The sequence below is a fragment of the Molossus molossus genome, unplaced genomic scaffold (genome assembly GCF_014108415.1).
Source record: "Molossus molossus isolate mMolMol1 unplaced genomic scaffold, mMolMol1.p scaffold_m16_p_33, whole genome shotgun sequence".
Lineage (NCBI taxonomy): Eukaryota > Metazoa > Chordata > Mammalia > Chiroptera > Molossidae > Molossus > Molossus molossus.
In genome coordinates this window covers 1,121,542-1,135,174 of record NW_023425370.1, presented here as the reverse complement: position 1 = coordinate 1,135,174, position 13,633 = coordinate 1,121,542, and positions in this window count along the sequence as shown.

Below are 13,633 nucleotides of genomic sequence, written 5' to 3'. Positions count from 1 at the left end.
GCGGATGTCAGTGAGGTCCGGTCTGGACCCCGTAAGGGTGTCTGGGATCTCAGAACAGTCACGCAGTGGCTCCTCAGGGTCATCATCTGGCATGAGGGTGGCTGGGTTCAAGACTGAGGCCTTGGAGAAAGTTATGTGTGCTGTGTTTAGGGGTAGAACCTGATACTGGGTGATCCTCGCGTTCGAGATCCACCGGTCTGGGGGGCTCCTGAAGAGGGCTGCTGTAGTGTGACCCCCAATAATCTGCAGGTCCTGTCCTAAAGTTAATCTCTGAGCTTCTCTGACTAAGAGCGCTGTGGCTGCAATGGCTCTTATACAGTTTGGCCAGCCAGAAGCAACAGGATCAAATCTCTTAGTGAGACAGGCCTCTGGCCTTTTCCATGGCCCTCGGGTTTGGGTTAGGACCCCCTTTGCAATTCCTTACTTCAGCTACAAAGAGCGGGAAAGGCTTGGTGATGTCTGGTAAGGCTAGGGCTGGAGCGGAGGTGAGGGCCCTTCTGAGTTCCTCAAATGCCTTCTGCTCTGTCTCAGTCCAAATACGTTCAGTGCCCTTTCCCCTAGTGCAGGAATAGAGTGGTTTTGCTATTTCCGCAAAGCCTAAAATCCATAGCCGGCAATATCCAGGAGCCCCTAGGATCCCCGTACCTGTCTCCTGGTGTCTGGAGTCGGGATCCGGAGGACGGCTCGATCCTGCTGTTGGAGAGGGACCTCCTCCTTTAGTTGGTGTCCTGGGTAGGTTGCCTCCTGTGTGCATAGCTGGGCATTTTTGGCTGACACCCAGTAACCCAGTTTCTGCAGCTCCTCTAGGATGGCACGTGTCGCTTCTGGGCATTCCTGCAAGGAAGAGGCTGTGAGAAGGGGTCATCTACATATTGCAGGAGGGTTACCTGCAGGTGGCTTTCTTGGAATCTGAGGAGGTCCCTGCTGAGAGCTTCTTAAATCCTTGTGGCAGGCAGGTCCATGTCAACTGTCCAGAAAATCCCCCCTCAGGATCCGTCCATTCAAAGGCGAAGAGGGGTTGGCTCAGAGGTGATAAAGGCGGGGAGAAGAAGGCATCCTTCAGGTCCAGGACCGAGTAGAAGGTCCTGGAGGGCAGGATGAGGCCCAAAAGGGTGTAAGGATTCGGCACAGTAGGATGTATGGTTTCTATCCGAACATTTACCTCACTAAGTCCTGGACAGGGCGATAGTCTCCTGTCCCTGGCTTCTTCACAGGTAACAAGGGCGTGTTCCAGGCTGACTGGCAGGACCGGAGAATCTCTGCCTGTAGTAGTCTTCTGATGTGCTCAGCAATCCCAACCTCAGCTTTGTGGGGAATCGGACATTGCAGGACCCGTCTGCGGGTAGCTGGACTCAAGAGTTGAACAATTATTGGCGGTTGGTGTGCAGCTAAGCCTGGGTGGTTAGTCTCGGCCCACACACCTGGAATTTCATCCTGTAATTTCCCTAATAGGTTCTGGTTATTTGGTCCCTCAGGGTCCCCTTCATATAGCATGTATTCCTCTGATATGGGAACCGACACCATAATTGTCTGTGGCGTCTCCCTGTAGTCAGGGCGGATTCTCCATCTGCAGAGGATACGGTGCCTGTAGCTTCTGCAGCAGGTCCCTTCCAAGGAGAGGGTAGGGCCAGTCTGGCACGACTAGGAAGGAGTGTGTTGTGGTCCCCTCACCTAGGTCAGTGATCCGTGCCCGTGTCCAGGGATAGGGTTTGGGCTTCCCAGTAGCTCCTACAATGGAGGTCCGTTCAGAGGAAAGGGGTCCATGGGGCTGTTTGAGTACCGAGTGAGTGGCCCGCGTCGACCAGCAAATCGATCGGTTGGCCCTGAGCTGTCCGAGTCACCGTAGGCTCCTGAGGGCCAAGTTTATAGGAGCCTCGGCCTCTTCATTCTTGGTCCTCGAAGAGGATGCCAGGGGAGTCACTAGCCTGTTCCCTCTCCTCCTTCATGATCCCCTTGGGGCCCTCATTCTTCCAATGCCCCTTCCTTTATCATGAGCACACTGGTCCTTGTCAAGGGGAGGCCTTCCTTTCTTTTCTTTTGGTTTCCTTGGGGTCCGTTCTTATAGCGACCTGGTGGAGTTATTTTTCCGCCCTGGGTGGCTAGTAGAATTTTAATTAGCTGCTTTGTCTGGCCTGTTATGGGATCGTCCCTGTCCTGCAAGACACTTAGAGCAATGTCTAACAATTCACTAAGACAAAAGCTATGATAACAATACGTTTATTCTCATTTGCTGCTGGGTCCCAGGGAGAAGAGGTCCGGGGGGCCTCTAAGAGTCTTTCTAGGACGGCGGCCGGAGATTCATCCTGCCCTGTAAAACCTCATGTATCTTATTAAAGTTTATGGGCTTCTTAGCTGCTGCCCTTAGACCCCTAAGCAGAGGCTGGCGATGTGGCGTAAGGCCTCCTGCCCTGCGTTGGAGTTGGGATCCCAGTTAGGGGAAGTGTGGGGAGTTGGCCCGCTTGGGTGTCCCCTTCCCCTTCCCCCAAAAGGCTTTTCTCCGCTTCCCTACATATTCTCCCTCTCTCTTCTGACGTAAATAACAGCTGCAAAATCTGTTGCCAATCGTCCCGTGTCGGTTGATGGGCACGGAAAATAGTCTCCATCAAGGAGATTAATTCTTGGGGCTTCTCCGAAAAGGAGGGGTTTTGGTGTTTCCAATTGTATAAATCACTAGTTGACATAGATATGGGACATCACTAAGGGACACAGATATGACGCTGTCCTGGGGGTGCCCCTGGCTGTGGGGGCACCTCACGGAGGCAGCATTGGAACCGAGGAGTCTGGGATTCCTTCCCTTTTACTGTAAGGGGTTCCTCCGCGGGTCTGCGGGGGACCATCTAAATTCCAGGGAGGAGCCGATCAATGTTGCCTCAGGAGGTCCCCGTGGATAAGGGGGAGGGTTTAGTAGCCCCTCGATTGATGGGTCCTCCAGGTCCTCCGGCAACACCAGACAGAGCCTGTTCTGAGGGCGTGGCTCTGGCAGTGGACTCGTCTGGGGTTTTTCCGAGAACTTTGAGGGTTGTTCGGAAGGCAAGTTCCCCTTTGGTCTCGGGGCGGCTAGCACAATAGTGCGGCCCCAGTTTTGGCTTTCATTTCTTTCCCCTTTATTTCTGGGGGTGCTAGGCACTTTCTTAGATAGCCCGGTTTGTCGTGGGCTATATCTATGCACACATCTATATATATACTTGTTGGTCGGGGTGTGGGACCTTATATTTCATAGCTCTGACAGCAAACAATAGGGAGAGGTCAAATGACCCCTCGGGTGGCCAGTCTACGCCAAACGACGGCCATTCTAACTCACACAGGGTCCTGAGGACGCCCGGGTCCGCTGGCTTCCCGTGGTCACAGGAGCTTAAAGAAATCAGAGGAGTTACTCAGCAGGCACTGGAGCGGGGTTCAGGCCTTCGAGTCGGCTCCCCCTTCTGTGGGAAAGAAAAGTAGCCGGCACACGACAGTAACCACACGAGGACAGACAATAACAGACAGTGAATGTTCACACTCCTCCACCAGCCAAATCCGCAAGCGGATCCGAAACCATACGCCCGGACCGGCGTCGCATCCCAACCGGGGTGAGGCAGCTCTGCGGCGTCCCGCCTGCGAACACCCGATACAGCTCCTTGAGAAAATGAACCACCGAAAACAGTCAGAAAGGGATGGGGTTTCCCTTACCTCCAGACGTCCCGGGACGGACCCGAAAAGCTCGTAGTCAAATCGAAAGCCAATATGAGGCGAAGGATATGGAGGCTCCCTTCCCCTCGTCCGAGGAGGCCTACCCCAAAGGGAGGGGACCTCGCGGTGAACTCGCTGGGCCTCCAAATGTTGTAACCCAGGAGAGTCACCCTCACTCGGACACAAAGTAATTTTGAATATTAGGAGCTTTATTACCTGCGCAGGGACTGCAGCCAACCTACACAGAGAACTGCAGCCCCCGTAGCAGACTTTCAGCCCTTTTATAACCAGGGTTAAACACGCACTAATTAGCAAGCTTGTCACAGAGAGTTAGCCAGGTGCGGTACATATATTCTTAACAGTTATCTCACGGGGCTAAAGCCGCCGATCACAGTACTGTGAAAACTTGTAGTTAAAAATTTTCCACTTGGTAGACCTTGCCCTGGCCCCTCAGAGGATTACAGGAACTAGGTAGGAGGGAAGGAGACGGGCATCAGCCAGGGCTAACCACTATACTGTGCAAAGAGAACTGCTCACCCTCAGACACATGGCTAACCACAGATATCCGCTTCTGTGCATGCTTGCTCGCAGACCCTTAGCCCAATTCCTTAACGGGGCTAAGACAACTATATAAGCAACCCTCCCCCTGAGCTCGGGGCTGCTCTCTCCTCTGCGTAGGATAGGACAGTCACCACGCGGCTAATAAAGCTCTCTTAATTTGAACCCAGTTCGGAGTCTGAGTCTGGTGTGTCTCGTTGGTCTACAAAAAAATTGCTGTGCTGACTTGTTCACCTGCCCCATATGCATCATGTTCACCTGCCCCTGTGCCCGTGCTAGAACTGGCCACTGAGTCACTTTTCCTTAACGAACAGGGACAGTCCAAATAGGGCACATAAGTCAAAACAGAAAGCGGGGACCCCATATGTGATATTTGTGGCAATAACGTGGCCATCTGAGGTCCGCCCAAGGGTCCGTCGGTGCTGGGGTGGCCAGTGAGGAGTTCCCAGAGTCACAGTGGCCCATGTCAGTAGGACCAGGACCGACACAGCTTTACCTTTAGAGGGTCTGCTGTCCGTTGAAGGGCCCATTTCTCCGGTATCTGGTTGGGGTGTGCCTTCTTTACCCGAGTATGACGGATCCAAAACCGGCGGCCAGCAACCTTAAGTGCCAAAGGTGTTGTCAGGATCACAGGTGGAGGTCCAGTCCACCTTGGTTCAAGGGACGCAGGTTGAATTTTCTGGACCCAGGCCCAATCATCTGGCTGGATGTCCTGCTTGAGTTGCCTGGAAGAGAAGGCTTGGGAAGAGAGCCTTTAACCATCTGGCAGTTCCTCTGCTGGACGGATTGCAGTGCTGTAAGGACTGAAGAGGGTAATGATGCTTTAATTCAGCTGAAGTCTCTTCTCCGGTCTTAGGTAGGAGGGTGGTGGTCTCCCACACATGATGTCACAGGGAGACAAACCTTTAGCGTAAGGGGTGCATCTAATGCGCAAAAGAGCGAAAGGAAGGAGACTGACCAATTTTCTCCTGAGCTCTGAGGCCTATAAGCACAATGTAATTTCTAAGGAATATTTAAGATTCTAGTTAGAGTTTGAGTGACTTGGGCTATAAACATCGGGCCATTGTCAGACCCCATTGCTAAGGGAAGGCCGGATTGAGGTACTATTTCTGAGACTAATTTTCTGGTTACTGTTTGTGCTGTTTCTGATTTAGTAGGGAAGGCTTCAGCCCAACCTGAAAAAGTGTCTATAAAAACAAGTAGATGTTGCCCTGGCCGGTTTGGCTCAGTGGTTAGAGCGTCGGCCTGCGGTCCAGAGAGACCCGGGTTCGGTTCCTGCTAAGGGCACGTGCCTCAGTTGCAGTTTGTCCCCGGCCCTGGTTGACTGTGCGGGTGGCAGCCACTCGATGTGTCCCTTTCACGTCGATGTTTCTCTCTCTCTCTTTCTCTCTCTCTCTCTCTCCCCCCCCCCGACTCTATCTGAACAAAAAATGGAAAAATGTCCTCGGGTGAGGATAAAAAAAACCAAGCAGATATTGAGGACGATGGCGGCAGGCAGGACCAGAGGGAGGGTGAGTGTGTGAGCGAGTGAGCGAGTGTGTGAGACAGTGGGAGTGGACGCGAAGGTGGATGACCAAACCCGAGCAGTGCAGGCCCATGGAGCAGAAGGTTCCTGTGTTGTGGACGGAGCAGCCGGCTACCACGGTAAGTGGCCCTTCAGGGCGCTTCTCCCTGCACCTCGGGGAGGTCCCACCATTTTGGAAGATCCCGGGTCTTCCCTGGGAAGAGGCACTGGGAGCGGCTAGGGCCCAGCAACCTGAGCCCACCAGCTCACCTGGCACCATCAGACCAGTGAACACTCTGTGTCAACACAGACCGATGCACAGTAGTGGAGCTCCCAAGGTGCCAGTCACAGAAGCCACAAACAGCCCAGAGCCCAGCACTATCCCCCACAGTGGCAGCCTAATCAGAGTCCAGACATACCCCCAGCAACAGAGGCTGGGGAACAGACATCCATCCCCAGGCAACAGAAGCACAGACCAGCAGATGAGACCCATCTCCAAAATCTGTAGCAAAAGCTGAGCAGGAGTTGAGCCCCACAGGGCAGCAGCACTCTCCAGCCTCCAGCAGAGGGACCTGGGGCTCCACAGAGGCCTGTGTGGTCCAGTAGCTCACAAGTGAAGTGGGAAGCCCAAGCCTGAGAGAGACTGGTGTGATCCAGCTGCCCACTCGTGGGAACTGCAGGGTGCAGGGGCATCAGGGAGGCCTGAGCCACCCAGCAGGGACTGTGAGACCCAGTTACCCACTGGTCCTGTGGGGTGCTGAAGCACCAGAGAGGCCCTGTGACCCAGCAGGGACTGTGCCATCCAGTTACCCACAGGACCTGTGGGGTGCTGAAGCACCAGAGAGGCCTGTGCGACCCAGCAGGGACTGTGCCATCCAGTTTCCCATGGGACCTGCAGGGTGCTGAAGCACCAGAGAGGCCTGTGCCACCCAGCACAGACTGCACGATCTAGTTACCCACAGGGCCTGTGGGGTGCTGAAGCACCAGAGAGGCCTGTGCCACCCAGCACGGACTGCACGATCTAGTTACCCACAGGGCCTGTGGGGTGCTGAAGCACCAGAGAGGCCTGTGCAATCCAGAAACCCTTGACATAGGCATAGAGCTGGGTCCCCAGAGGGACAGTGCGATCCAGTTACACACGGGACCTGTAGGGTGCAGGCACAGCTGTGCAACCCAGCTGGGCACAAGATAGGCTTAGAGGATGTGAAAAAGGAGGTGGAGTGAATTGAAGCCACACAGAAGATCTCCCAGGACCAAACGGGAACTACAACTAAAATAAAGACAAACCCTCGGAAAAAAGCAACAGCAAAGCAGCAGGACAGGACCATATAACCAGGGACACTGGTTGGATCTGCGGAGGCATGAGAGGGTGGTGGGCTGGGAGCCCACGGACAGCAGCAGTCTTAGCTGTGAGCAGCGCCCTTGGGGAATAAAGACCAAGCCCGCTCCACAGCCCAGAGAGCCAGGACAGAGCACTAAAATAGCCACAGCCACTCACCTGGGGGCTATAGCAGAGGGAGGGCAGACTGGGCTGGAACTCTGTAGGGACACTCAGGATTTGGAGGGCACTCAGAGTTTTTGCTGAGTTGTGGCCACAAAGGACGGTGGCCAGTGTGCTCCTTCCCCGAGCTGTGGAGAAAAGCAGCAGCCCCCCCCCCTCCTCAGAAATTCAGCCTTTCCCAGGTGAGGCAAATAAATAAAAATTGAGGCTCATTAACAACAGCATCTATTCCCACCCTCTGGAAATCCTCTTAGGCAGAACACCAGAGCTACATTCCAAGGCACTGAGTAAGTGAGACTACTAGCCACCAGGAAAAAGCTAGAGGATAACTGAATCTTTCCTGGGCTTGCAATTCTACCCAGGAAAGTAAGACTTGACAGTGGTGTTTAACGTGGGTCCACTCAGGCTCATCTGAACCCAGTAGAGGGAGACACAAAATGCAGAACACCAACACCCACAGGCAAAATTTGGCAGGCTCCAAAACCCACTGAGATTGCCAAAATGGTGAAACAAAGAAACAAATCCCAAATGAAAGAACAAGAGAACTCTATTGAAGATATGCACCTAAGCAAATTATCAGAGGTAGAGTTCAGAGCCATGATCCTGAGGAAGTTCAACAGCATGAGTAAGGACATCAGCACCATGAGTAAAGATATAGAAACACTGAAAACCATCCAAGTGGAAATGAAGAATGACATAGCAGAAATTAAGAACATATTGGAAGGACTAAACAACAGAGTAGAGGAAGCTGAGGACCGGATCAGTGAATTAGAAGACAGGGTAGAAAAAAATCAACCAATCAGAAAACCAAAAGGAAAAAATAATTAAAAAACAGGAAGATAGCTTAAGAGAACTGTGGGACAACTGGAAACGTAGTAACATTCGCATCATAGGAGTCTCCAAAGAGGAAGAAAATGGGCAAGGGTTAGAGAATATATTTGAAGAAATAATGACAGGAAACTTTCCTAACTTGGTGAAGGAAGAAGGCATTCAAGTTCAAGAAGCACAGAGAGCCCCAAGTAAGAAGAACCCAAACAGGCCCACACCAAGACACATAGTAATTAAAATGCCAAAAATTAAAGACAAAGAGAGAATCCTAAAGGCAGCAAGAGATAAGCAATAGGTTACCTACAAAGGAAATCCCATAAGGCTCTCTCTCCCTAAAGGCAGCAAGAGATAAGCAATAGGTTACCTACAAAGGAAATCCCAGCTGACTTCTCAACAGAAGCACTACAGGCCAGAAGGGAGTGGCATGAAGTAATCAAGGTCATGAAAAACAAGAATCTGAATCCAAGACTACTCTATCCAGCAAGGCTATCATTCAAAATAGAAAGGATAAGGGAATATATTAACACCAAACCAGCACTGCAAGATATGCTAAAAGGACTGCTGTAATTAGTAGAAGAAATAGGAAGAAAAACAGAACCACACTAAACAAAAATGGCAATAAGTAAGTACATATCAATTATCACCTTAAATGTGAATGGTTTGAATGCTCTGATAAAAAGACACAGAGTAGCTGACTGGGTAAGAAAGCATGACTCACATATATGCTGTGAAGGGATGGAAAAAAATCATTCAAGCAAACGGAAAGCAAAAAAAAAAAAAAAAGCTGGGGTAGCAATACTCATATCTGATAAAGTAGATTTCAAAATGAAGACCATAACTAGAGACAAAGAAGACCCCTACATAATATTGAAAGGATCTATCCAACAGAAAGATATAACCTTGGTAAACATATGCACCCAATATAGGAGCACCAACATATATTAAAAATCTTTTGGAGGACTTCAAAGGAGAAATTGACAGCAATACAATCATAGTAGGGGACTTCAACACCGCACTGACATCACTGGATAGATCTTCTAGGCAAAAAATTAACAAGGAAACATAGACTCTAAATGAAGCGCTAGATCAAATGGATTTTATAGATATCTACAGAGAATTAAACTCCAAAATTGCAGAGTTCACATTCTTCTCAAGTGCACATGAGACATTCTCAAAGATAGACCACATGTTAGGACACAAACTAAGTCTCTACAAGTTCAAGAAGATTGAAATCGATCAAACATCTTCTCAGATCACAATGGCATGCAAATAGAAATCAACTGCAACAAGAACATGCAAAGACATTTGAAAACATGGAGGCTAAATAGCATGTTATTGAACAATGAATGGGTTACCGTGAAGATCAAGGAAGAAATTAAAAACTTCCTGGAAACCAGTGAAAATGAACACACAGCAACACAAAATCTATGGGATGCAGCGAAAACAGTTCTGAGAGGGAAGTTCATAGCACTAAAGGCCAACCTCAAGAAACAAGAAAAAGTTCTAACAGAATATTTAACCTCACAACTTAAAGAACTAGAAAGCAAACAAAATTAAAACCCCAGAGCAAGTAGAAGGAAAGAAGTAGTAAAGATCAGAGCAGAAATAAATGACATGGAGACCAAAAGAACAATTCAAAGGGCTGGTTCTTTGAAAAGATAAACAAGATTGATGGATCCTTAGCTAGACTCACCAAGAAACAAAGAGAGAGAACCCAAATATACAAAATCAAAAATGAAAGAGGAGAAATAATAACTGACAGCACAGAAATACAACAGATTGTTAACAAATACAGTGATACCTCGGTTCTCGAACATAATTCGTTCCAGGAGGACGGTCGAGAACCGAATTGTTCGAGAACCGAAGCAATGAAACCCAATAGGAAAGCGTGACTCCACAAAGCGTGACTCTCTCTCTGCACTCACACTGATGACGCAAGCAAGGCGCACTGGGCCGAATGAACACCATTCGGCTCAACTCGGCTCATCTCGGAAGTTCGAGTTCCAAATATTTGTTCGGATTCCGAGACAAAATTTCTCGAATCTCCTGGTCGAATACCGATTTGGTCGAAAACCGAGGCGTTCGAGAACCGAGGTATCACTGTATTATGAACAATTATACGGCAACAAATTTGACAATCTAAGCAAAATGGACCAATTTCTAGAAAAACATAGTCTCCCAAAACTGAACCGGAAAGAGATAGAAACTTGAACAAACCAATAACAACTGAAGAAATTGAAGATGTAATCAAGACTCTCCCAGCAAACAAAAGCCCAGGCCCAGACAGCTTCACGGGGGAGTTTTACCGAACATTCAAAGAAAAACTAATACCCATTCTCCTCAAACTATTTCAAAAAATTCAAGAAGAATGAAGACTTCCAAACTCGTTTTATGAGGCCAGCATAATTCTAATTCCAAAACCAGAAAAAGACACTACAAAGAAAGAAAACTATAGACCAATATCCCTGATGAACATAGATGCCAAAATCCTGAACAAAATACTAGCAAATCAAATCCAGCAATACATCAGAAAAATTATTCACCATGACTAAGTAGGATTCATCCCAGGGATGCAAGGCTGGTACAATATTCGCAAATCAATAAATGTGATACACCACATAAACAAAATGAAAGATAAAAATCATATGATCATATCAATAGATGCTAAAAAAGAATTCGACAAAATCCAGCACCCATTTCTGATAAAAAGCCTCATCAATCTGGGAACAGAGGGATCATATCTCAACATAATAAAGGCCATATATGAAACCAACATCATACTCAATGGGCAAAAATTAAAAGCATTTCCCTTAAGAACAAGAACAAGGCAAGGATGCCCACTTTCTCCACTCTTATTTAACATAGTACTGGAACTTAGCCACAGCAATCAGACAGCAAGAAAAAATAAAAGGGATCCAAATGGGAAAGGAGGAAGTGAAACTGTCATTATTCGCAGATGACATGATACTATCATAGAAAACCCCAAAGACTCCATCAAAAACTTACTAGACTTAATAAATGAATTTGGCAATGTAGCAGGATACAAAATTAACGTCAAGAAATCGATGGCATTCTTATACACCAATCATAAACTCACAGAAAGAGAAACTGAAAAAACAATCCCATTTACCATCACAGCAAAAAAAATTAAGATACCTGGGAATAAACTTAACCAAAGAAATAAAGGACCTATTCACAGAAAACTACATTGTCATTGAAAAAAGAAATAGAAGAAGATATAAAAAAGTGGAAGCACACACCTTGTTCATGGATTGGAAGAGTCAACATCATTAAAATGTCCATACTACCCAAAGCAATCTATAGATCAATGCAATCCCCGTCAAAATACTAATGACATACTTCACAGAACTAGAACAAATACTTCAAAAGTTCATATGGAACCCAAAAAAACCTTGAATAGCCACAGCAATCTTGAAAAAGAAGAATAAAGTTGGAGGGATCACATCACCAGATTTCAGGTTATACTACAAAGCCACTGTAATCAAAACAGCCTGGTACAGGCACAGGAACAGGCATATAAACCAGTGGAACAGAACAGAGAACCCGGAAATGGACCCAACAAAATTTCAGACATCATACGCAGCAGAATTTTCACTGATACATCATCTAAGGCAACAGAAACAAAAGAGAAAATGAACAATTGGGACTACATCAAACTTAATGCTTGTCTCTCAAAAGCTTCTGCACAGCAAAAGAGACAAGCATTAAAATGGAAAGGCAACCCACTGTATGGGAGAGCATAATTGCCAATGATATATCAGATAAGGAGTTAATTTCCAATATATAGAGAGTGCTCATACAACTCAACAAAAGGAAGACAAAGAACCCAATTAAAAAATGGGCAGAGGAACTAAATAGACACCTCTCCAAATAGGACATACAGATGGCTAAGAGACATATGAAGAAATGCTCAACATCACTAATCATCAGAGAGATGCAAATTAAAACAACAATGAGGTATCACCTCACACCTGTCAGAATGGCCGCCATCAACAAATCATTAAACCGCAAGTGTTGGCAAGGGTGTGGAGAAAAGGGGACTCTAGTGCACTGGTGCAGCCACTATGGAAAACACTATGGTGTTACCTCAAAAAATTAAAAATTGAACTTCCATTTGACCCAGTGATCCCACTTCTAGGACTATACCCTAAGAAGCCTGAAACACCAGTCAGAAAGAATATATGTGCCCCCATGTTCATAGCAGCACTATTTACAATAGCTAAGATCTGGAAACAGCCCAAGTGTCCATCAGTAGACAAATGGATAAAAAAGCAGTGGTACATATACACAATGGAATACTATGCAGCTATAAGAAAGAAAGCTCTCTTATTCTTTGAGATGACATGGAGGGACCTGGAAAGTTTTATTATAAGCCAAACAAGCCAAGCAGAGAAAGACAAATATCACATGATCTCATTTATTTGTGGAATATAATGAACATAACAGTCTGAGGAACAGGGTAGTCCCAGAGACGTGGAAGTGGGGTACAGACTGACAATCCCCTGAAGAAGGGGTGGGGAGAGAGATAAACCACAGAACTTATATGCATGTATGCATGACCAATGGACATGGACAACAAAGGTGGGGACAGGGTGGGGAGAGAGGAATCAGTGGGAGAAAAGGGAGAAACATCTGTAACAAAAATAAATTAATTAATTACAAATAAAATAAAATTTACAAAAAAAAAAAAAGTAGATATTTATATCCGAATTTTCCTGGGGCTACTTCAGTACAATCAATTTCCCATTGTTCCCAGGGCTGTATCCGTGAGCCCGCGTTCCTGAGGGCAGAGGGTCCTTCTGAGCAGGATTCGCCTGTGGGTAAGCCGGGCAGCGGGCTGGATCTGCCTGGCATGGTGGTTGAGCTTGGGAATGTGGTAGCCTCTCCAAAGGAGTTCAGTTAATTTAGTTCCCCCAAGGTGTGTGCCCTGATGAGTCTCAAAAATTAGGTCCCTTCCTAGAGCCTCTGGCAGCAGAATCCAATGATCTGGCAGTATACACTAGCCAGAAGCATCTGGGGTCCCACCAAATTTGTTCCCAAATTAGGTGGTGATGATGCCGGATCATCTCCCATTGAGCCATCAATAAAAGCATTCTGTCCTTTGTTGTCTCAGAGACACTTTTTGTTATGCGGAGGTATCAGCAGGAAGCAGTAGTCAGGTGGAAATCCAAAGTTTGTTTCGACCACTGGGAGACCAGCTCCACCCTTCCCCACTCCCCCTGAACAACTTGGAGGAGAACCAAACCGGGGACGCTGTCGGACGCTGGGGAGCCAAGGTGTGAGGTGTCACCGGGAGCAGTATCGTTTCCCCATCAGCAGTATCGTTTTCGGAGCTGAGAAATAGAAAACAGGCGCCGCAGGATAAACAGAGAAAGCACGTGATTTCCTGGGCAGCAGTTTTAAAAAAATGTGCGGGCGGTTTGGCTCAGCGGTTGGAGCGTCAGCCGGCGGACCAGAGTGTCCTGTTTCTGTTTGCTATGGGCAGGTACCAAAAAAATATATAGATATATACATATATATGTATATATATATGTATATATCTATATATTTCA